At 31.3% G+C, this 26,768-nt stretch overlaps 2 protein-coding genes and 1 long non-coding RNA gene across 7 annotated transcripts in view; 2 read left to right on the forward strand and 1 right to left on the reverse strand.

Annotated features, from left to right (window-relative positions):
• The window catches only part of LOC130452959 (proton-coupled amino acid transporter-like protein pathetic), a 58,605-nt gene extending 33,831 nt beyond the window's left edge, over positions 1–24,774 (reverse strand). Inside the window, exons 1-2 of one of the 3 annotated variants that reach the window (XM_056792520.1) lie at positions 24,621–24,774; positions 3,831–4,047 (exon numbers count right to left, since the gene is read on the reverse strand). The gene's annotated coding sequence lies outside the window, so the exon portion shown is untranslated. Of the gene's footprint in view, positions 1–3,830; positions 4,064–24,620 lie in introns of those variants that run through there. The other 2 variants (XM_056792528.1, XM_056792553.1) reach the window with 2 other exon arrangements.
• Positions 6,501–9,406, forward strand: LOC130453016 (uncharacterized). The gene is made up of 2 exons (XR_008911014.1): positions 6,501–6,608; positions 7,142–9,406. It is a non-coding gene; the product is annotated as an uncharacterized LOC130453016 (long non-coding RNA).
• Positions 20,555–26,768, forward strand: part of LOC130452993 (proton-coupled amino acid transporter-like protein pathetic) — a 35,896-nt gene continuing 29,682 nt past the window's right edge. The window contains exons 1-2 of one of the 3 annotated variants that reach the window (XM_056792580.1): positions 20,555–20,713; positions 20,811–20,915. The gene's annotated coding sequence lies outside the window, so the exon portion shown is untranslated. Of the gene's footprint in view, positions 20,916–24,959; positions 25,255–26,768 lie in introns of those variants that run through there. The other 2 variants (XM_056792564.1, XM_056792572.1) reach the window with 2 other exon arrangements.

Here is a 26,768-nt window from a genome sequence, read left to right on the forward strand (position 1 = left end):
TTATACAAATTTATAACAAATAATATGGATACTGACAATAGTTACGATTCTAATAAGCAAAGTAATTTTAGATTGGTTGTCGGAAACTTCAAGAAAAAAATATAAATTAGCATACGAGAAATTTATGGAATGCAGAAATAAATACAAAAATGAAATCTTTTTCGGAAACTGTACTTTTGGTACACTTTGAAGAGTTGTCGAAAACTTCAAAGGCGTCTACACTTTGGTTACAATATTCAATGTTGCGAAGTACTATCAGTATAAAAAATAACATTGATATATCCACGTATCAGAAATTACGTTCATTTTTGAAAAGAAAGTCCGACAATTAAGTCCCCAAAAAATCAAACATTTGACAACAGACCATTTGCAGAGATTTTTAAACGAATAAATGTAAATTTATTTAGAAGGAACTATTTTTAGAATGTAATTTTATTTTTCCTTGAATTCACATAGATTTTTCAAATTAGTGAGTGTTTCAGTAGATAAAAAGAATTAAATAATCATTAAACATTCTATTTCAAATTAGGGTAGATAGATATTTGTACTTTTAACCAAAACATTTAGACCAATGGTCAATGGTGCAGTGGATAGTGTGTCCGCATGGAACCGAGTTTATTCTGAGTTTTTTTTTATTTGCAGACAGCAGTAGCTATAGGCGTTTGCAGGGGCATGTCGTAGAGAGGAGTTATAGAAGTTAAGAATCAATAATTAGAATCAATAAAAGAAACAAATAAGAAATGACTAAACAAAATTGTAAAAATTTCACAATCAACTACAATTTTAAATAATATTATTCAACAGTTAAGAGGATACTTTAGTATTATTTTGGTTTTACTAATAAAAATAAACATTAAGTTCCATTACTTTTATTCTTTCAATTTGTACAGTTGTAGAAAAAGTATAATGTGCGACATGAGGGAGAAGTATTTTTCCCACTCGTGTGTTTGCACAAATTTGTACACTCGCGAAAAAAGTTGAACTTTTCCCACTTGTTGGAAAATATACTATTTATTATAACTTAGCAAGTAGGATACTTGCTCTGAGTAGTTGGAGAACTAAAAATTTAGATAGAGGATAAACGCCAACAAGACGACGCATATTATATGCTGAGAAAATTGTACGACGAATATGCAAAATGGGGTTTGAATATGAATATATCTGCCTGTATGGAACACACATGGTGACCCCGAACTGCAAATAAAAAGGATAAGACGATGAAGACAATTCAAATACGTAGGAAGCATAATTTCGGAAGATGGAATAATGAAAATAAGATATAAGAAATACAGTGCAACAAGGATAAAAACTACACAAATTCTGAATGCATTGCTTTGGTCAGAAAAATACTATCCTTACTCAAAAATGACAAAAGGAAAAGTCATAGTGTATCCCATTTTAATCAAGATATACGACAAAGAATAAGTTGAGTACACGACTTCAGAGTGAATACAGACTAAAAAAACTACTCTGATACGAGGATGTGATGATGGAGGAGTACAACAGGTGGCCGAGACAAGCATTGATGTATAAACCACAGAATGGAAGAAGGCGAGGAAGACACTCAAGTACCTGGCAGCAAGGAATCCAGAGATATCCAGAAAAACGATTGGACAGATAAAAAAATGTGGCGTACGAAATGCAGGATGTGATTAAGGAAGCTTTAGGACCCCCGTTATATATACTTAGATAAGTTTCCCTCCCCCACTAACGATCTACACTACTGTTGTAATAATTGCCGATAAATAACTGGATAAATAAAAAACCAAGTACAAGAAGTATTTAAGGATTGATACTTGAACCAGAAGGGCGAAAAATGGAGCTAGCATATGTAAATATTAATGAAAATTATTTGAAATTGGATCTTTAACCCCATGAAACCTCCGGCTCGAATTTATACCGCCGTTGGAGCGAGAGACATAAATTAATCAAATGAATATAATGGATAGATTTTAAAAAAGAACAATAGAGATCGTACTCAATATTTTTAGCGAAACTCTGTATCGAAACAATGTGATGTACTAACATCTTGTATGAAAAAATGTCTTGGATTGAAAAACCACAAAAAATGTAGGAAAATCAATTAATATAAATATCAAAAACGGCGTATCCATATATGATTTTCAATATTTACATAGAATGTAATTGAATACGAATTAAAATGATTTGGGAATGACTGATAAAACGGATGATGATAATATATTGAGCGAATAAATTCATTGCAATACTTTTGAGTAATAAATGAAACTGAAATACGATTTAAAGAAATTGGAAAACGAATTGATAAGTTTTTCAACACATATAATATCATTGAAATAAATCTATAAATAAAGAGACAATTTTAGACAAAGTAAACGGAAACAATTTTATAGGTATTTACCGGGGATTGCGAGGGACTCGGAGATCTCATAAATCAAAATATTGATATAAACAAATACAGACGACTTATACAGAAAAATATATAAAATGGTTTAAGACCAGACCAGAAAATTTGGAGGCTCTTATATACAAATATTACAAGATTTTCCTAATTTCTGTTTTTTCTATAAATTTAATTTCAACTTTTACTTCGTAGTAGAAAAATGTAAAAATAAAATATTTATCTCTCTTGTATTTAAATCACTTTGATCTCAGAACTGTGGGAATATGCATAATTTCTCGTACAGTATACAATGCGTAAGTTAGAGATCCTTTAGCGCTTTATAAAAAAATTCTTTACACAGAAAGTTTCTTTGAAATATGTGAGCTACCAAATTGTTGGACACTTTTATTGCTCAAAGAACAAAAAGTGTATTTCGCCTTTAATCTGCATCACGTGAATATTAACAATAAGTATGGTACTGGTATTACTGTCCAATGATCCCCACAAATATTTTATAAAACTGCTCCGTCATTCAGATTTCATTAAAAAAATCCCCATTGTAAAACTATAGGGCACATGAAATAATTATTTATGTAACAAGTGTGTAAAGCCTTTTTTCGACGAATGAGGCATTCACATGACTCAAAAAAGGCCTTTAGTAACGAAAATGTATCAAACAAAGTTTAATGGTAATTTGAACATTTTAAAATTGGAAGAAATTAACAAAACAACAGACGAATTTGTGTTATTAAATTTTTCAATTCTTCTCTTTGGCATGTATAAATGCCACCTGAAAACGATTATTACTACATAAGTATAAAAATAAAATATGGCATCTGCGCAACTTGAACCTGGTACCTCCCGCATGTAAGTCTCGTACCTAGCCCCTACACTACAGAGAACTTAATAATACTTTTTTCGCACTTCTGCTTAAGCTATGTTTCTTTACGCATGAGTGCGTAAAGTAAATTTTTACGCACTGTGTCTAAAGTACGTACTTTAGGAACTAGAAAAATAAATATATATATATATTGATCAACACGAAAATTGAAAATATTAGTAATTAACTACATACAAAAGACGATGAACTTTCAAGTATATAGTTCCGTTTCTAAAATATTATTGAGAAATATCGGACATAAGTCAGGCTCAGAAATATAATAAGGAAAAAGAGAGTAACTTGACTGGATCATAAAGATTTCGAGCAAATATAAATATATTTTCTAAATATAAGTGAAATCTATTTATCATGAGTCAGTTTATACCATGGGATTGGTATTATAAATATTTCATGGAACCTGGTAATATCACATCTTAAAGGTTTTTCATCTTATTCTCTTCATGGTCCTCTTCTCATTTTCCATTAGTACCCTCGGATATTGTCGCGTATTTTATTGAGAAAAAATAACTTTCAATGAAACCCAATTACACACTGCAAATACAAAAAGTAATTTCAATGTTCACTTACCTGGTATATTTTTCAATCCGTTCACAACAGCACTGAACCGTTACGTTTAACTGAACATACATATTTTCAGTGTTGCTGATATAAACCGACATTTTACTTTCAATGATCTTGACCCGAAAACTTCTAACAAGAGAAAACATATCTACACTGACAGATATAGAGATATTTGATCCTTCCAAATGCCATTATTACAACCTACCTGTTGAAAGGTCGTCAACTAAAACACAAAATGCGGTTATTTAGCAATACAAGTTGAAGGTATATTATATCTGATAATATAATGTAAATTGCAAATTCATTGTAATGTTTTTGTTCTAGTCATATAATTACTTGGTATCCGATACAAACAAGATATTATAAATTTTCATTCTTAGTTTCATAAGGAAATCTACCTGGTAAGCTTGATCTTCGAGCAAATTAGCTATGAATATCAATAGAAATAGAAAAGGTGGGATCAAATAATTTTTATCGTAATTAGCTTATATCACAAACAATTTTTTTACATTATAATTTCTCACTTCAGGTGATTTTTACAAATATGTATCGTCATTTAGAAGCTACTACAAAATCAAAGTTAACTAGAAAGAAATAACAAGTTGTGGATATCATGGCACACTGGAGATAACTGATAAGTTTAAAAATAAGAATTTATTTTGTAGAATCAGCTTCGATAGAATATTAAAACCCAGATCGGTCATTGTTGCCTCAATGTGGAGCAAAGAATTAAAGCTTGCGAAGAGACGACTGCAAATTGTGTGAGTTATTTTATTTCTACATACTTGCTGAATACAATACACCGAAGAATTTCAGAACTCGACACGTGGGAATATACAGAGTAGAAGACTTATCCAAAGTTAAGATAGGGGATATCCTATAATTTATTGAAGGAATCGGGAATGAAAACGCTAGTACTAGCTCCAAAGACAGACCTGGAGAACTTAGTTAAGGAGGGGATATTTACAGATCTCTGAGCTCTCAGTGAATCGCATACATATGCGAGGAACAATCAATATTTCATATATACGCACGGCACACATACCAAATTAAGAAATGCAGAATAATGTTTACGCCCCGTATAAAATTCGGCAAACATCTAACAAACCGTCAGTCCACGTAGACTCATCACCAATGAATCGTGAACATAAATGCATTTCTATTGGTCGAAGCTATCGGAAGGCGTATATACACAATTTTTTGAAATATTAGTGCTAGATATTCTGCGATAAGCTGTGGCATGGCTTGGTGAGATTTATTTAATTCAAAAATTTTTTCAAATAAATAGAATTATGGCGTTCTTTAGACCATGGACGAATGAAGACAATGAAATTGTACAGTTTAGTAAGAATAAAGACAGGTATAAATTTAATAATAAAGATTTAGATATACAAACACACTAAGTTATTTTAAATATACTCAAATGTTTAGGAAAGGAAAATATTCAGCAATCTGATAATGCAATTCTAATAAGAATTGCTGAATTAGGTAGAGTAAACAAATTTTCCATTTATCGAGTAGTCAAGAGGTTGCTGGATCATTTACAGCACCGAAAAACGTGTGAAGAAAAACTGGAATTCAGTTGACAAATGTACTCAAGATTTTATACGTAGGACAATTTATAGTTTACATAAGGAAAACAAGGTTGTGAAATTAGAAGTAATACAGCAAAAAGTAGCAGATTATCCAGAATAAAATGATACCAGTTTAGAAACATTGCGTCAAGTTTTGTCAGCATATGGTTTTGAGCCCAAAAAAACTGAATAGACGAATTGCAGTAACCAAATTGTCAAAAATAGTTCGATGGCGACAGATAAAAGTTGTAATAGACACATAATTTATCTAGATGAAACATGCTTTGACAGTCACGATATAGTAAATTTCGGTTGAGTTGACAATAGTAAAAATTGTTGTTTGAATGAGCCATGTTCTAAAGGCAAACGCATTATAATAGTACATGCTGAAAGCGAAGACGGTTTCGTGCCTAATGCTTTATTAATATCTGCTAAACAAATCTGTACAGCTGATTTCATGAAGATATGACAACAGAATTATTTGAAAAGTGGTTTAATGAACAGCTTCTACCTAACATCCTACCACTGGCAGCAACTTCTTAAGATATCAAATAGTAGTAGTAACAAAGTTCATATTTTAGCATTTATGTCTACAAAAAATATTCCTATTCCTGTCAGCGATCGTAAAAAAAGCAGAAAAAAAAGAATTGCTTACTGTTATTAAAGGTCTAAAGTTAGAGAAAATTTATTCTATTCTGGTCTGGTATCCTGTTTAAACCAAACACCTTTACAGGCAGGCACACTTTACTCGTCTATATACGTTTTATAATGTAATATCCAGTTGTAACAAGTTAACGAGATATAATAATGATTTTTTTCTATTTCTTCCGTAGTTAATTTACGAAAACTGTCTGTTATTGAAATATTGTGTAAGAATCAAGAATAAAATAAAAATTAAACTATAAAACAAACGTGATCCAAATGATGACAGATTCAGAAATAATTTGCATTTTCAATTACAGATTTCTTGAGGAATCCTCTAAAATGTTTATAAATGGAAAGGTATCATTTTCATATAATTTTTTTTCCTGTATGTATATAATTATTATTCAATACGATGAAATTATTTGCACGCCTTAAAGTGGAATTTTCCAGCGTAACTAATCATAGTTATCTCTTGGATTATGAGCGATCATCTAAAACGAATATAAATTTAGATGCAATACTATAAAAATAGTGCTGACGTGTATATAATGTTCAATAAAGTCCAGTAAGTACCTTTTTAAATGCTCAAAAATATAATTACATGATTTTTGTAAATAAAATAGCAATAAAAAAATTATTTAAAAGCTGAACGTCTAGTGTTCCAATTAAGTGAACATGGAAATTATATTTTCATTATTTTTTGACTTTTAACTAAGTGCAATTTGATCGACGCCAGTGCCAGTGGCGCGCGGTACTTTATTTCACTCTCATGTTTTACGCCAAATTGCTCTCATTACCTGTTACTAGATCGTAAAATCCTATCTATACAAGGGTTGCGTTTGAATTTTCACAATCGAACAATAGGTGGCGTTAATTAGTTGAGGTTACACTGTATTTGTGAACACTGATGTTTGTTTAGTGAAGCCAGTGGCAATTTGAAAATTGATTGAGTGAGTTCTTGATTTGTGAACGTTTAAGAGAAGCAAGTTGAAAGCCTTACGATGGATTATTTTTCATGAATTAAAAAAGGCCTTAATCAATAACAATGTATAGAATTGCTTCCTTCAACTTTTGGTAATAACCATCGTTTACTATTAGTTTGCAGTATTTCGTCAAGGTCGTGCATCTGTCGGTGATGTTGAGAAGGTTGGCCAAAACCGATTGTTCATTCGATGCTGTGCGCAACATGATTAAAAAAGATTGACATGTGACTTACAGACAGATAGCGGCGTCTCTTAGGATATCTCAGACTAAAATACCATCGATTTTGCATGAACATTATTGTGAAGAAGAAAAATACGGGATAATGTCTCGTTGTTCGTATTTGCCCTATTTATCTCCTAATGACTTTTTTTTGTTTACCTCTGGCTGCAAAGAAAAGATGCTCAGGCAGCTATTTCATCACCTTAAGAAGAAGAAGAAGAATATTTCGAAAAGCAATAAAACACTATTTGTAAAAACTTAAAAATCAATCCTTGTAATAATTCATTACATAAAATAATTGTATACAATTATACTCCTCAGCAAAATAGATGATGAAGAAAGAGCTTATGTAAATTGTTAGAAATATGTGCTAAAATTGATAAACGATTACCAATTACACCTCAAAAATGCTTTAATGATTTAGTTTCGGGTTATTAGGGTATTAATTTCGGAATAATTTTGGCTGGATCTTGTGCGTTAACCAAAATTGAGCACCATGCCCGTTTGAGCTATTATAAAGTTATAAACTGCTCTTCATAGGATTAGTGCACACTATTTTCAATGATTTTATCACACCATTCATCGTCATCTTACAATTCTGTTGTATTCCACCAACTTTTCATATTACGGACAGAATCAAAAGTATTCAAAAGTTCACATCAAAAAACTTTTATATAGAAATATTCAACACTAACAAAATTAGGTTAGCAAAAAAAGTCATCAATAGTATTCTTTTCGCTACAATCAATCGCACCTCCAATAATTCTTCACATCAAAATGAGTTTATAAAACTTTAAAAACTATAAAACTATAAAACTATAAAAAAAATTATTTGAAGGACTGTTTGTCTTGTTGAGAATCAAATGAGTTGAGAAACGAGTATATTAATTTATTTACGGTAAGTAACTTACCCAAATTTACAAGAAGTCTAAATAAGATTGAAATTGTGGTCGTCCTTTATTCAAATATCAAATTGCGATATTTAATATTCTTATATTGTAGCGATATGATAATAATGAACTTAAAAAATTGTTTAGGAATACACTTTCGAAACAAATCAATGAATATCCGTGGTCATATAAAATGTAACCGTATCAACTTGTACCTGTACGCTCGTGTTAAACAAGGATGTACAATTATTATTTTTTATCTCTGTATAAGTATTAATTAACTTAGTAACTCAAATTGATCAATTAAAACATCTCTTTATTGAAAACGCTCTTCAAATTAACATTCTATCATAAATTATATTGAAAATGTGCTATAACTTAAGTGATTTATTCATACCTATACCTAGATAATTGCTTGTGACTTGATTTTTAATATCTCTGTAGAGAAAATATCGACATAATTTTTTACCAGCGAAGGTATAAATTACGTTTACTTCCGCAGTTCACTTGAGAAGAAATATGAGGAATTACATTAATAATTTCAAGGGCGTTCGCAGATCATTACTCAAGAGAAAACAAAATCACTGTCATGTGTTCTCATATTCTTTATAATAAATAAATGATGATTAGTTTTGGGTGGATTTATAAATTTATTTCCGAACAAGATCACTGCTGATTAGTTAATTTTCAAATTTCTCTGTTATCTCTAGAATAATATAAGTGGAGGTATATGCGGTAACACTTAATCAGTTATTAACTACAAAAATTAGAAACTAAGACCAAATTTGATATCCTACTACAGAAATTACGAAACAACACATACAAGAACTGACGTCAGAAACATAAAATGTCTAAAATCTTTCTGGCAATGTTTTTCCGAACATTCTTGTAAAGCTGATGTAATTGTCATCTATGCTATGGAAATTAAAAAAGTCTTTTTAAGAGAATTATTTTATTTATATTTAAATTAATCACCACCTTAAGCAATGCTCTTGTAACAGAAGAATTCACAACTTAAAAGCTTCAAAGCAGTAATCTTTTGGAATAGTCTGAAAAAATTGATGATTTGCTTCATCTATCTTATCCTCAATCATGAAATATCGAGTCCTAAAATGTGTGTAATGTTGAATGATAAACAATGTCTGTCAAATTATTTCAACGTAAAAATTCAAGTTTATGCTGTACTGTGTGTTAAGATGATGCAATGTTGGAGCTGTACGTAAACTTTGTAAGTTGTATCAATTTGTTGTAATTATAAGTTGATCTTAAAGCTTGTTTGCTTTCACTGATCCCCTACTACAAGGAAAAACTTCGTAATTTTTGTGTTGGGAAATCTTCGTGAGTCAACACACAACTTTCCCGAAAGGTAAAAATTTCATAAAATGGTCACCTGTTTTAGAAAGAATACAATGTCCTTAGTTATATAAAATTACTAAAGTTTGGCATCCAACACCAAAAGTTGCGTCAAACACTTGATAAATACATCTTGGATCTTCTTCAATCAATTTTCTCAATTTTTCAAATAAATGAGCTAAGTCCGTTTTCTTCTAAAATTCCTATTCCAGCGAAACCCAATTGCTCTCGAAAGACCTTCATCACCAGATGTGTATTGCAACCGTTCAAGACTGTCATCTTGAACAAATCTTGAAATCATAGTATATCATAGCACATATTGGTCAATTCATATTTCGTATATGCCACCACTTACTCACCTTAGTAATCAAGAATGGTGATATTCAATAATCAGTATTTCCAGCTGTAACTCCTTTAGTTTCGGGACATCTCACAATATACAGAGTCCCCTATTACTTCAGTCCTATAAACACTTACAACTTTCATCCTTTCGAGAATATACACGTTATTTTATAAATTTTATAAAATCGGAATTTGCGCAGTAAATGAGTGATTAAATTGATAGTCCGTGATGAGTTAATTAACTTATCCCCATTTGAAACTCTCAATATACAACTCAAAGTTTGGATGAAAGGCGATTTTTCACGGTTACAAACAAATGTTAAAATATTTCATCAATACACTAATCTAATATTACACCGTTTCAATCATAATGGGAATAAATTTTTATAATTTAGGAAAGCAAACAAAGCAAAAGGTAGAATACATCAGGCATTGTTATCAACTTCCATCAGCACACTTTTGGTCAATTCTGGAGTAAATATTCTGTCATGAAAACAGCAGGGGGAGGAGATAAGAAATACAACAGTTGTCAAGGTGTATATTGAAGATGTCATTTTCAATATAATTAACGTCGCAAAAAGCATTTTAACACCTGTATTAACAAATATCCAACACTATAAAATCAATAATGATTAACTAATAAATAATATTATTAATAAAGAGTATGAGTATAATATAATCAGAATATATTTTGTTTGAATTTATTCAAATTAAGATCGAGGTCGAAGCTTTGAAGAGTGAGAAGTAACCGATACTAGCATAACAGGTGAGTACTTACTTTCATAAAGGTATGTAGTGTGATTATCTCACCTGTTTGCTTGACTCGGCCACGACTCGTCTATAATAGACAATTTTTTGTCCTTGTGTAAATATCTATTATATTTTAGTCCAATATATCATTATCCTTGTGATAATTGGGGCCATTACCTATTACCTTAACTCTTTCACTATTTGTATTAGAAATGGCCATAATTTTTTTCTTATTATATAGAGTTTATAACATGAATTATTTATACGAAGTATTACCCTGTAACTGTAATTGGTTTGGGCCAAGTCTGTTAAGTGTGAAAAAATTTTTTTCGGCAATCCTGTAATTCATAAAATTATTAATTGAAGATAATGACCTGTATTTGTAAATACTGCACTAATCGAAAGAAAATAATCAACAAACATTATGTAATTGGGACGTTTAATCATTAATTTGCAATTACTTAACGTCCGCCAACTTTCACTAAGATCCCATTTGTGATGAACGGAATAATCTGTTTCTAAAGTTCAAAGTAGGTAAAGGTATTCAAGTTGAAGACTGTCATTAAATAAATAATAGTCAGCGCTTAAAAAAATACGTTTATGCACAGTGCAGTGCATAAACGTATAATAAGGACTCGTTTGGAGATCAATAATATATTTTTTCTACGTCCGTTATAATATTCACGTGTTTTCTCATTCATTTGCATTTATGAAGAATATAATTTCTGAATCGGTCAAAAAGCGTGTGAAAAAGTACCATAGTGGTTCATTTTTTCACGCTTTTGAGTTAAAAAAATGCCGTAATCCAATAAGTACTGATACAACTGTAGACGATGTTATTTTTTTGAACTCATGTTGACAAATCAAGTACCAATAGTAATATAACTTCTTCTTCACTATAAATTAATAATGCTCACAGTTGTACTTTTAGTATTCCTATTACAAAACAAAAATTGATAAAAGCTTTGTAGATTTTTTTAAGTCTACGGACGTAGAAAAATTTTTGTATAAAACTTGTGAGTAAAATAACTTTTTTTTCATAGGTAGGAATTGCCGGCTCGTGCGGTCAAACCGTCTTACTTGTGAAAAAAGTGTTACTTTACTCACTTGTTGCATAAATAAATATTTTTTTTATTTTTTGTCAAAATTTTTTAGGCGATTCCAATGCCAGTCACCCCACGTCAATGAATATTGACCACAGTTCCTTTTGTTAATGATGTATTGCGCCAATTTACTACCTCTAAATATTGTCAGTCTTCCTTACATACCTCTGCCCTCTTCTTTATTTTACGCCTTTTCTTGTTAAGTCTCCTTCCACCCACCCATTTTCTTCTAATCTGGCTATGCCCCAACCAATGCAGTCTTTTTGCTCTTACTATATAGTCCATGTGTCTGATCATATAACGTTTCAACATATGCATTAGTTCTTCCTCTCAATTCCATTTGCTCCATTCGTATGCCTCCATATATTTTTCTAAACGCTTCTCTTCTATGCATTTGGCCTTCTTCTTAATCGTGACTCAGTATTCACTACAACATAACACTCTAGTTTGTATAACTGTCCTATAAATTCTTAACTTTGCTGGCCTGTAGATGTCTTTGGAGCCAAATAGGTTCCCTAGAGCTTCAACTGTTTTTTGCCACTGGTCGTGGAATTCTTCAATTTCGTCACCTTCACTTGTTACTGTCACTCCCAGGTATTCAAACTCTTTACTTTGTTGTGATGGGATTTTTAACTGGTTGTTACCTAAAAAGTCATTACGCATTTCCATGTACTTGGTCTTTTGGTCGTTGACACGTAAGCCATATCCTTTTGCTGACTTTTCAAACAATAAAAATATTTTTTCTAGTTCCTGTTGTGTTCTGGTTATTAGCACTACATCATCTGCATATGCCAGGACTTGTCTTTCGCTTTCGAGAATCACTTCTAGAAGGAAACAGTTATTCCGAAATTTTCGGATAAGCTTCCTTCAATAGCCTTTTGATTAACTTAATTTGGCCATATTGCGGAATACACACCTTCATTGAATACGCAGTTGCTGATCGAATTGTAAATAAGCAACCTAACCTCAAATTAGTGCTAATGTGTAGATGTTTGTTAGTGGTTTTTGTATTTTTCATACAAAATTCATAAGTAATTCAGCATCGCTCTGAAAGTGCTTAAAAAAGCAGGCAGCGAAAATGTTACAACAAAGTTGCTTCAAATTTCCTAAAATTGAAGCTGGACAGAACGTCTTGGTAAAGATTCCTGATGTCTGTAGAGGACGTTTGGCTCCTTGTAATGTTTTGGCTGTTATATTATCGGAGAAAGAGGGTTTGAACCTACTTCATACATCAATTGTTGTTTTAGAAAAACTATATGCAAGAAATGAAAGATTGTTAATTAAATGGATTTAAAAATGGTTTTAATATCATTTTTCTTTTACAACCTTCCTAAATAAATACATTGAAATAATTTGATGTACCTCTTGAATAAAAAGAATCTATTTCTTCGCAGGGATTTGTACGGTGCAACTGTGGAGACAAGAAATGCAAATGTGTAATGAATAAAATAAAAGGTAATAGTAAATGTTTTTTAAGTACTTTTTGTCGTAATAAGTAACAAAATAAATGTTACGTTATAACTATCTATGTAATACATTATTTGTTCAATCTAAAATAAATACTTCGTTCCGTGGTGGCAATCTTGAATCCAATATCTATTGAATTAGGAAAATAACAAAAATTAGTATGGTAAAAACAAAATTATTTATACTTCTTATGCTTGTATAGTCAAGTATACGGATTTGAAATAGCTGAATACATCTTAATCAACAATTCTATTGACACTCTTTTTGATTTTTCAATTAGCAACAATTTCATAATTACGAGAATAAACATAAATTCGAACTATTGAATCTAAATAGCATTATGATATATCTTACTAAACAAAATATTATGTACCGTCAATCGGGGCGACTTTGCCCATTTTAAAGTTTACAATCAAAATTCAGATATTTGCAGATGGATTTTCCACAAAAAAAATCACCCCATTTGTGCGACTATGATCTAGAACTACTGAATTAATATTTTTTCTATTACATCATTATAGCTTGTCACCAAAAATTTAAAAGTGGGTGGGCAAAGTCATCGCCATGATAGAGGTAACTTTGCCCCCCACTATTTTCCTATGTTTATAGGTTCATATTCGCCGTGTAGGCAATTTTGCACTCTGGCATGCTGAAAGGATCAGAATTGAAGAGAATACAAAATAAAATTTACTTTATTTAATAATTATTTTTATAGAAAAATCTTCATAAACTCGACTGTGCCAGGTGGTCAAAATAAGTCGTCAATGAGGTGACCCCTACACCTGCCCGAGCCCTAGAAATGTTTTATCATCTTACAGTTAGGTCAGTCTTATGGCGTTTCACGAACGAGACATACCAATCATTTTCAGAAAAATTTTTTCTAAATTTAGGGACGATTTTTCCAGGCTTGTCCAGGTAGTCTTTAACAATTACTTTTAAGGTCCAAAGAATCAAGTGGCATCCCCCGATCAGCACACACGAATATTTTTTTGACGATTTCCCTCTCCTTGTTCGAAGTGAGAACGCATTGTCCCCCAACATTTCCAGAATGCATACGCTTTATTTGCAAGGGTATTCTTTGGAACTCCAAAATTTACTGCTACTCCTCTTAGCATGCCTTTACTAACTGTTTCAATGGCAGACTGCAGAACTTCTTTTAAATAATTTATGTCGGGTCGTGTACCCAGCTTTCCCTTGTAGTTGCGTACCATGGCGAGGATATCTGAAACGAGGGAGAAAATAGGAAAATAAATACAATAATAATTTACTATTACTACAAAATATTTCAAAATTGGTTTTGAGATCTTGGTATACAATTTTCGAAATGGAGAATAGGATAAATGAAGACATGACTAAACTCAAACATTTTATTCAATTAGTAATGTATATACAAAAACGTACATTGGTTATAATAAAACTTTAATCATTTTCATAGGTAAATTAGTATTACAATTAATTATTTTAATAATTTAATGAAGATTAAACAAGAAAACTAGGTGGACAAAGAAACCCCGTTTTTCTGGTGAAGTCCAAGGTGACTTTGCCCATAAGTTTTTTTAATTTTAATTAAACGAATTAAACAAAAACAACAACTTATAGTCAATCCTTATAATATTCCTAAATAAACTATATATGTAGTTGGTTTAACTCACCTTTTGCTCAGGGAGGCTCCACAAACCAAAGTTTAACACCACTATAAAACACTTGTTGACTGTTTGATAGAGAAAACAGCTGTTTGGAATGATAAGAAATTCCTAGACCGCCATTTTCTCAAAAACTGGACACCCCAATTGACGGTAACTTGAAATAATCTATTATATCCGTGTACGTCTGGTAAGGATTGTTGGACTCTACAGATGACATTACAAGTTTGCTTATAATTTTGTTACTTAAAGTGTATATTAAAATCATAACCTCGTTTTACTACAACGAATAGTATGCCAGTAAAGACTTAGACTTATGAGTATATTGAGATATAAGCGGTTTTGAATGTGCCCTGTGATCTGGAAGATCTATTGTGTCCTCCCATTGCTAAAACTAAACTGAACGAGTATGCTCATTTACTGTTTATAATTTTGTTTTAATTTTGAGGACAATTTTATACAATTTTTCCTTTTATTTCATAGTTTTGTCGATTTGATGAAACATAAATAATCTGCTTAGAGAAGTATGCGATTTGAGGAAAGGAGTGAAAGTGACAATAAATTATGAAAGTTATTGTTACAGATTATGACCTGAATTAATAGTACCACTAAACTTGTATACCGTTATATAATAGTAATAACTTTGTGACGAAAGAATTGACTTAAAAAATGTTTTTGTCAGTATTAAAAGAAGATTTATCGAATCTGCCCCTGAATTAATATGATGTTAAAGATTACCATCACTTTTACTCGTGATAATAATCATTTGTTTTTTTATTACTAATTTGAATAATAAAAAATTATTCTTAGAATGCTCAGCTTAAGGCATTCACATTGGATAATTTAACCTTGTTTGGAAGTCTTTCAGCTGAACCTTGAAAATCTGTAAATCACTTAGCACAAACAATAAGCAATAATTACATCTCATGTCATCACTCCTAAGAATAACTAAATGAGGAGAGAAGGATGGTTTACAGTTCTCAAGTACACTGCTTAACAATTGATGGAGACCAAAGTAAACCTTGTAGAAGCTACAGAAATAAATTCAAACTTATAGTTGTATATTGTTTTTATGTAAATTCAACGTAATGATAATAGAATTTATTTATTTCTTGCTTGGTTTTATCAAATTTAGAAAAACTAGAAAATCAAACTCTACGATTATTTTAACTTGTTGTAAAAAGTAATCGATTTGAGAAAGAGTTCTTGTTGTAAAATATGCTTTAGAATCTACCCACCGTCAGCAATTGATAGAGTGGATTACGAGAACATGAAGTATCTCAACCTTTGAAATTTACAAAAAGTGGAAAAAGTCGCGTGTAGAGTCGCATGTGATGGATAGCGTAAACTTATGATCATATTGGAGGTTGATAATATACCACAACTCTAGCTGTGAAGCATTACATCAAAAAGGAACCCAGCTTAGTGTCTTCTAGCATCAATAGGACATTTCTTAACGACACATACAATAATTTCAAATTAAACTGTCAAAATGTGGCAGGGTTTAAGGGTAAGCAGAAATGCATCATATCCAGGGCTAACTAGAACGAAGAAAATGGGCAGGCATTTCGTTATGGAAAAATGCTTCAATAAAGCAACTTTATAGTCAGATATGTACTACCAAGGAGTTGACAGAACTATTAACAGCACAAAATGGCAGCAATTATTTAATGAGAGTAATGATAATTTTGTAAACACTTTAATTTCTGCATGTCAGCATGCACAAAAAGAGTTTTTTCTGTGCAAAAACAGCAAAACGTCACAAAAATATGTTTTAACATAAAATAAACGAAAATAAATTGTACTTAATTTTAATACTATGCACTTTTTTTTCACCTATAACAACCAATGTACTTCAATAACAGAAACAAAAGAGTTGGCTGTCCTAGATAAAGCAAATGTATCATCAACGAATGTGGAAATTGTTTATTCACGAATGAATCCAGGTTTCGTCTAAGTAACTGCAATAAACGCATCTTGGTTTGGTGAGAACGAGGCCAGAGATATAATAAGCATCTCATGGCTCCAGTATTTGCTTTTAGTTAATGTTCTACAATACTAAGTTGATCGCTTATTTATGAAGATATGATTATTGAAAAAATGATTTTTCATTTTCGAATGCCACTGGTGAAAATTTCGTGTTAATTGATGATAATGCACGTGCTCACCATGAATGTTTTATGACAGAAAGATTAGAGCTTCACGGTATTGCCAGAGTCGAGTGGCCTACAAGGTTACCAGACATGAACTGGATAGAATATGTCTGGGCCGCATTGTCTAGTCTAGACAAATTAATATCCTAGAGTACCCTTTCAATAAGATTGATGATTTAGCATGTACTGTTATAAAATGCTGGACAAGTTTATATCAAAATTTCACTAATACGTCCAGATAGAGAAGAAATGTTTCTATATTTTCTGTATTATTCTATAATACTGAGGTAAATAATTAATTTTAATGATATTTTATTTAAGTGACATCTTTGACAAAATGTAATTTTTTATATCCATAAGAAGAGCAAATAAAATTACTACAGTAAAAACAATTAAATTGTGACTGTGACAAATAAATTTGAGTTTTTCAAAAATACTTGTGACAATTGTTGAGTACTGTATATGAAAATAATATTTATAAACATCATTTTAACAACCAATAATTTTTTCGATATATATATATATATATATATATATATATATATATATATATATATATATATATATATATATATATATATATGGGTGCACATAAAACTATAACATAACTAGTTTTGTAATTACAATTACAGCAGTTTATAGGCAGCGATTCCCAACTTGTTTTATAAATTCACTTTTAAATTTTTTTTTATTTACAAGATATTTAACAATATTCATGATGATTGACAAAAATGGCCACAAAGTTACACGGATAAAAGCAATTACTCACAAGGCAATTCCCATTATGTAATTGCAAGCAGGTAGTATTTAAAAAATCTGAATGTTTGGTGTGCCGTGTCTAATGAGCTATGTATTGCGATCAAAGATAGATAAAAATTACTGTGATCATATTTCTATATAATCTCTTTTTGTTTCCACATACTTATCACATCTAACTAAAGCTTTTATGCAACTATTAACATATTACGCTTTTTTGAGTAAAAATTTTCGTATACCTGTTTTATTTCATAGTCGCTGTTGAACGTTTCACCCCTCAACTCGACCTTTAACTTTGCGAACAAAAAATAGTCGGAAGGGGTAAGATCAGTGCTATATGGTGTATTGTCATTGCCATTAAGCAAACGCTCACTGTTTTTGCCGCGCCCTTAAGGTGATATCAGACGGTTCACTTTTCACAAGACACACATAAAATGACAAAAAAATGAACTTTATTTGCTCATTTCCTCGAATATGTCGTCAAACGAACTTGAGTGAACGTTCTCTTCGTGTTCATACGTTTCATTTTTTCATTTTTCGTTCCTTCGGAGTGCGAGTGATTGATGCCAAATGCCGAAATCCAACATCGCTGGATTGGTTCACTAATAAATTCATTTATCACTTTTTATTCATTTAATGCCTAGACGTTTCATTGTTAATGAAAGATGCTGAATGAAAGACAGAAATGAATAAGAAGTGAACTATTGTATTTAATTCTTTAAAGTCAATTAAAAGGATACCTTTGCAGTTCAAAAATATAGTCATCACTTTTTTGGTACATTTCGTTACCTTTGCTTTTTTTGGCACGAACTCTCCTTTCTAGAAGGAATCTTTTTTGGATGTCGAATCATAGTATAAGACCATAGTTTCATCACCTGTTACAATTGATCAAATTACACTTTCTTGGTCCTCACGACGAAGCTCTAAAAATCGCTCACAACAATCTACTCGACACTACTTTTGCACTGCGCTGAGAATTCGAGGCAAACACCTTGCACTAATTTTTGTTATATATAAATGCTCATGTAGGATCCTTAGAATACTTGTGTTGGAACTGCCGGTCTGTGCTGCAATTTCTTTTGTTTTTATACGCCGGTCACTTAGAACAATTTCTTCCACTAATTTAATATTTTCTGGAATAGTCACCGTCACAGACTTGCCGCACGTGGGTCGTCTTCTAATGTTTCTCGTCCCCAACGAATCAACTTAGTCCAATTTTTAATTGTTCAGATTGATGGACACAAGTCAACGTAAAGAGCCTTAATTCTGTTTTTGATTTGTGTTGGTGTTAATTCTTCTTTAGTGCAGCGTGAAACTCAAACTGGAAACATTTGAAAACATAAGTTGACTGAGTATAGTGGTTCGAGCTCAACAGTACTAAAATAGTTCGAAGTAGCAAGTTGAAACTTGTTACTGACGCATGCATAAATATTTTTGCGAATAAATTCTATTTAATATATGAGGTCACGAACTCATTGACCGCATTTTCCTTAAATCATCGGAACTTTCTTTATTGAAGGAACATTATATCAGTATACTTTCTTACGTATAAATTCTACAAAGATTTATTGAAGTACTTTCTTCAAATAGTCCTTGATAGGTATGCAAAATTTTTAATTTATATGGTAGATCTGTAGATTAAAACCGAGACTTAAAAGGTTACCAATAGGCCAATCTAGCCTTACTCATAATTTTACTTAAAGTAAATCCCCAAAATTTGGATTATGATATGTACAACCTGCAGTTGATAGTCATGCCCAAAATTTCACCAACCTAGACAAGACAACAGCCTCAAAAACAATCAAAAACAAGTACTTTGCATAAACTGTGAAAACAACAATCTTTCTCGGTATTTTATTCATATAATTCTCTAACAAAACTAATTGTAACTAATTATAACGGTTTGAAAGTGGATGCGGAATGCGTTGTGAAAAAGGCCGCGGCTGTGCCGCGAAGACGTCGCGGTCGCGTGGCAGAAATACAACGTTTTCGTCGCGTATTTTTAGCGCACAATACAATCATTAACAAAATGGATATAAGGTGGTAAATACCAGGATATAGGTCATTGCTATTCAAAAATAATTAAAATCATTATAAATTGTATTTCAGCGTTACTTGATGAAGAATTGATTGACTGCAATGAATTATTCCGGGGTTGCTCTGGACTTGTAAAATATCATGGATAGTTTGGAGCATAGTTATTAGACATATGCTTGTATGATCTCCATTCTAGCATCCATTTTATAGACTAGATGAATTGATTTTAAATCTTCAACCACAGACAATGCTAAGTTGTATTCTGGTTCACTTTCCCCACTTTTTCTGTCTTTAATCATCCTCTCCTTCATCCTTTGCATTAACTTTGTAATCATGCAGTAAATTACGATCACTAAATTTTCTGCTTTTTTGATTCCATATTACATAACGATTTTGAATTTCACTTTTAAATAACTCGGGCAGAAGTGAGGCGTATGAGTTGGATTTTGAATGCGACGCTCGCAATCCACTAGTATGATAAGACCCTTATAACCACCCCATTGGTAGATGCGACCGAATAAATATATAAATAAAGTAGACAAATAATTGCCTTCAATGTTGCTTCTCGTTGTGGGTGAAATGAGAAAACTACATTGGAAGTTAATTTAAGTTTTTCATATAATATCATTAGTCATATTGATATTATCAGTCGAAATAGATTTTTTGATACCGTAAATCCAATTGACATTAGTATTTTTAATTAACTACATATCGTTGTGTCTCCTCGAATCAATTTTAATAATTTGATTATTATGCACCACTCTGTATTTTATGAAGGTACATCAAGGATAACAGTTTTTATTTATTTTAAATAAGTCAATAATTAACATATTTTATGGTATCACAACATCGACCTGATGTGAAATAAACAAATAATAATTGTAAAATTCCACTTGGCATGTTAAGGACTGCTACTTTTTTGGCAATCGGTATTTAGGAAATTTAATTATTTAGTATTCTATATCACACGGTGGTAGGTGTTTTATTCACTAATATTATTTATTCTGCAATTGTGACGCAGCTACTTTTATCTGGAAATATATTTGATTTAAGATCAACTTTGCTTTCAGCCTTTCTATAAGAACAATAATTAGCGTGTCGCCATTTTAAGATTAGTGAAATCAGTGTTTTATTCTTTGACTTATTGGAGTGTTATTGGTCGTGTTATTTTACAGGTTAGTACCATCATTAAGTTAATAATGTAATTGTTATTTTTTGCTTCAAAATATTTACAGTATTCATTGTAATTGGCCAAATATTTACTCTGACTTTTGAAGTATGAAAGGCAACAATTAACTTCTACGATTTTTATTTTATTTTGTATAGTTTTTTTTATATTATTGCCGCTGTTGTCAGACCTATAATTTTTTCGGGAGATATAATGAAGTTTTTATTTCAAATTGATCTCACTGCATTTTTTTAAATGATATAGTCATATATGTAGTAATTAACAAGACACATGTAAAATCTATATTAATTTATATCCAAACAATAATCCTGTTACAACATCTAGTGTTGGTAACTTGCTAAAAAATAACGAAAGGATATAAAAAAGTGAAAACAGATCTTTAGATATTTATGTTAGAAGACTATTCGCACTTGAGTACTAGATAAATATACGGAAAACGTGATCTTAGCCTCAGATCCAACAGTATTTTCGATTAATTCTCATTCTAATAACTTTCAGTGACAATAGGCCAGTAAAATTAAGTCAAAAAAGAATCCGTTGGGAGGAGCAAGCTTTAAATCATTTTAAAACTCCTAATTAGTCATAAATAAATGTAATCTGACGTAGATACCTTAGCTTTTAAATACATTTATTTGAAATTCGAAATTTGACATCAATTCGAAATCGTTTTTTTTTGTCGTTTTGAGTAAATTCGTGTTATTTAAGGTGAAAAACTATCAAAATTTTACACTAAATCAGCCCTTCTCATTGCTTTACAATGCTAAAATAATATGCATAACCTGAGTATAAATTGGAGTAGTTCAAATAATTGTCCTGAGAGCTGTGGGGACAGCAAGGATCGCGGTCTTGCGGGATTAATTATTGCGTGAGCAATAGCACAGGTTTTTGTTTTTTGTTTAGGCCTAGCGGAAGGTATTTTCCCGCTTTGGGGCTTACACGGGACCCTACAAGTACCTTGAGGGTTTCTGGAATGTCACTCTCAACGTCCTTAAAGTTTCGTCTACTTTGAGATAAGTATCAAGACCATAAATCACTGACCTAATATCCTCGCGGATAATGACAGTGACGACTTTCACTATGCAAGTTATAATTTTGTTTTCAGTTTTCACATCAGGAATTTAGCAGTTGGGACATAGCCCTCGAATTCTGACAGTTCTGACAAAGTTTATGGTTTTCATTTTCTTCTTTTATTCACAATTAAATGAGTGCAAGGGACACGTCTCCATCTTCAGGTCGTCCAGTTGACAATCCAGTTATTACATCTTTTTTCAAGAACTTGATACTGCAAAAGTGGTGGTACCTGGCCTCTACATCAACCAGAACAGTTTTAAGTCGAATTCTTGCAAGTAGCTTCATCCCACCACTATTCAGCTGCAGTGAAGAGGAAATTTGTAAATTCAATTTTTACACATACTGCACGGTAATTAAAATCAAAACTCTCTCTACGCCTCTTCGTTACATCTTTTCTCCTTCGAATATATTTTCCTGCATTTTTTGTGAATCATCACTAAAGCAAGACCTTGAAGTTGAAGGTGCTTCTCATTCTTCTTTGCTATATTTGTTTCTATTCCTCTTTCTTTTGCTGATGAGACCTCATTATGTGATATATAATTCATGTTTGTAGATATTGAATAAAACTTTAAAATGATGCAAAATATAGTGTTTGAAAATTGACTGAATTAAAAAACAGAGGCAGTTATAATACGTAGAATTTTATAATCTACAAATTTTATTCCACGTATATTTTCGAGCATCTGTTTTCAATATGTGGTCCTGGAAAACCGCGAATGTAAGTTTGCACCAAAATACGATTTTTTTTCGTTTTAAACGTTAGATTTTGGCTATACCACTTAACTGAATTTGAAGTTTTATATGTCAATTGACGCAGAATTTAGTTCTCCATATATTTAAATAGAAAAACGTTTTTAGTCCGACGCACCGTTTTCCATCTTCAAGCAAAAAACTTGAAACAATTTTGCGGTTTTTCAGCCACCAAATGTTGAGCTGACCATCTGAAGTCAGATTTCATACATTGAAGACCAAATAGAGGTTGTAAAATGATTCCCAACTGGCTGGAAATTAATTCTTCGAAATATATTGATTTGATTAGCCTACAATGTAGCTATTAAGTTGCAACAAAGTGGAGATCCACCTCACTATAAGCATATTGTGAGGCAATACTTTTATAATGTGTTTCTCAGAAGATGAAGTGAAAAATCTGGTTTTATAAAGTACAACCAATTAATAACCATAACATTTATTTCTCGTATTGAAAACCTTGAAAAATAAAATTTATAAGATCTTGCAAGCCGTTTCTGATATAATATGAGAATATTGAGTAACATTCACTCAACATTCGATATGAACATAATTTGTTACTGTGGTCTTGGGAATCCTTATTCTCGCTATCAGAAAGTATAATATTTTATTGTAATTATTTATGTCATTTGATTCTGATAATTTTAGTCTACCAAGCAATACAATAAAGCATATTTTGGTATAAAAAAACCAAATAACAGATTTACGAAGAACCACTATAAGCTTTCTAATTGACAAATTGCCAGCTGGAAATGTTCCAACACGTTTAGCATTGACTTCTAGAAAATCTTCTATTAATAATGAATAATTATATGCACTATATGATTCAATATATGATAGTAGATTGTATAAACTAACGTACGTTCGTAAAGTTGGCGTGATAGATATGTGACAAAAACACATTAGGGAGAAGGAAAGAAAGAGAAAAAGTAAGAAAGAAAGAATGAATGAAAGAAAGAAAGAAAGAAGGAAAGAAACAGCATATCATATATTGCTTTTATTCTACTGATTTTGGTCCACTGAGACCAATTATTAAACATGAAAAATCAAAAAGTTTCAAATGACAATTTTTACCAGATTTCTCATTTTGATTTTCGATTCTATTTTAGGGATTTTTCAATTTTCTCAATGAAATGTATGTTTTCTTTTTTCGTTCTTCCATGGTTTGTTTCAACGTACTGATAACGCCTGATCTATTTCTCAAATATCGACGTGTCTGTCCTATGTACGGTTGCCATCCGTTCGGGTTTCCTTGTAGTCCGGATTAAATTAAAAAAATTTGGGTCTTGGGCTGCTAGCGACACACGGGCTGGGCTTGCATGCTACGATCAACCGACGAATTCATAATTTCAATCCCAGACTATGAATACATAAGTATGCGAAAGCTCGGAATATATTAGAATTAGTACCCTTTGGTGTTTTATTTTCCCACAATCCCAGTATGACAACTCTCATAATCTAGCTGGCAAAGACTTCGTTCCAATTCACATTTATTTAAATATAATATTTTTTACGAGATTTATTTTCATCTTATATTATATTATTATAATTAAAGGATTATCATATTACTATTAAAACTCGATTTGTCTAGGTCTTTTGTTATTAAATTTATACAGTTTCATATTTTAGTACCAAAAAACTTTTTATTGACTTCGACGTACTTTTTCATTTGATATAAAAGAATCTGTATAAAAGATAAGCAGATGCATAAAAGAGAATTAGCAACATTTGAATGTTCGCTCTATGGATCAGTATAATGTAGAGTTGTATTGTTTGATTTTTTAGGAAGAAGTGAAACATCTTTTGGTTTTTATCTCAATTAGCAGAATAAAATAATTCCCGCTGTACGAAAAGTTCACAATACTAAACTTACTCGATATCAAATTTAGATGCTACACTCTGTATACACTGAATAAATTAGCACCAAATTCCTCTTTGTCTTTTGACTTGCAATTTTGATCTTTAAACTAATGAAATTTTTGGTTATACGTAATTTATGTCTAGTGGTTCATATACCCAAAAAAAAACTACAAAAACCTGGAAGAAATATTTTTCGTTCCATTGAAAATTTGCCAGGAAATCAAATTTCGTTATTTCTGCTGTGTTGATATTTTTAAACTAAAACTAAAATACTTTCTGTGTATATAAACACAATTTTTAATGTGACTTATCCCCTCCATCGAACCCACATTCGCAGATAAATAAGACACATAACCTCGACGTGGACTCGCTACTGAAATAACGCTTCTATTTTTTTTTAAATCTACTTGACAATAATGGAAACGTTGAAAATGTAATATTTTCTAAAAAAATCGTTCTTTGCTAGTATGTTTTTGGCAACCGTATCCTATTCTATATATATTTAGATACCTGAATTGTTCTCAAAGTTGTAAATAAGGTAGTGAGACCCTCATTGAAAACCAAAATTTACTCTTTCACGCGACAGTCAGTGGTTAGTAAGTGTGGGGTGCCCAAATTTTATGGATTTCTCCTACCAATTATATTTAGTAAGTATATTATAAAATTTTTATCAAAGCTATGGCTCTAGTAATAAATACTTAATATGCATATTAATTTTTTTATTCGAATATTTGCGAAATTAATAAACGAACTCTCATTTTTGTATTTTGCTAAAATAAAAATAACAATGTTGATTTTTAGCATAAATACTTCATATTAACTCTCTCATACTATCAAATATATTTTTTTTTCAAATTCACTGTAATATATTAACACATCACTCAATAAGTCGACCTTATTGAGTCTTACTATGTATTGAGTGTGAGACTAACTAAGAAATACACATTTTTTTGCCAAAAATTGATTTTATTCATCAATATAATCTCTGTCAAGAGCAATACAATCATTCCAACGCTTATCCAATTTCTCCATGCTGAATTTCTTACCGACTAGCATTATTTGAGGTTTGCGAATAGACAGTATTCACTGGAGGCCAAATCTGGACTATACGGTGAATGAAGAAGCAATCGACATAGGAGGCCGTTTTTTCTTGATTTTTGCATTCAAACGATCTAACAATTCTATGTAATCGGTTCATCACCTGCTGTCACATAATGTCTCAAAAATCTGATTTATCACATGTAACTATGGCGAAGCACGGCTCTGAATCATCAACACGTTGTTCTTTTTGATCGTCTGTGAGTAAACGCGGTACCCACTTTGAAAAAAGCCCATGGTCAAATGTTTATGCATAATTGTAAAAACACCTCCTTCTGATATCTTTACTGCCTCAGCTATCTAACGCAATTAAAGCTTATGATTAGATATAACCAATTTGTGGACTTTTCATGTTTTCTGGAGTAAACACCACAATTGGACTATCAGAACGTTCATCATCATCGATGTCTTTACGACTACGTTTAAATTTAGCAAACCAATAACAAATGGTTCTTTTCGATAGAACAGGGTCCGGATAACTCTTTTGAAGCCATTGCTGAGCTTGTATAGTATTTTTTCATCAAGAAGCAATGATAAATTAACAGACGGAATTGTTTTGAATCCATTGTTTTGAAAATAACAAAATTAACTTCACATGAATGGCTGTTACTTTTTTCTGACTAATTGAAATGTCATGAAACTTTACATATAGTCTTTTGAAAGCTGGTACTTCCTAAATGACATATGAAATTGACAACGAGAGTGCCATCTGTGTGTCAATCACACGAGTTATTGAATGATGTAATATATCAACGATATGCGAAACAATTCTAATTTAATTGGCTGCATCACATACTGCCAAGGTAAACAATTACTTTGGAATTTATTTCCTCTTACAATTTCACCGTTATTAGTACCGTAATCAACAGTTTTCTTATTTTATTTGAACATAAATCCAATAATAACAGTCAAGATTTAGAAACTTCGATTTGATGTTATATATTATTTTATTCTCAAGATGCATAAAAAAGAGAAGTTTCGTTGTACATAATGTATAATATATAAACTAATACTTTTGCACTCCACAGGGAAGACTTTCAGTGTTTACTTCCTACATACCATC

The sequence above is a fragment of the Diorhabda sublineata genome, chromosome 1, assembly GCF_026230105.1.
Source record: "Diorhabda sublineata isolate icDioSubl1.1 chromosome 1, icDioSubl1.1, whole genome shotgun sequence".
NCBI lineage: Eukaryota > Metazoa > Arthropoda > Insecta > Coleoptera > Chrysomelidae > Diorhabda > Diorhabda sublineata.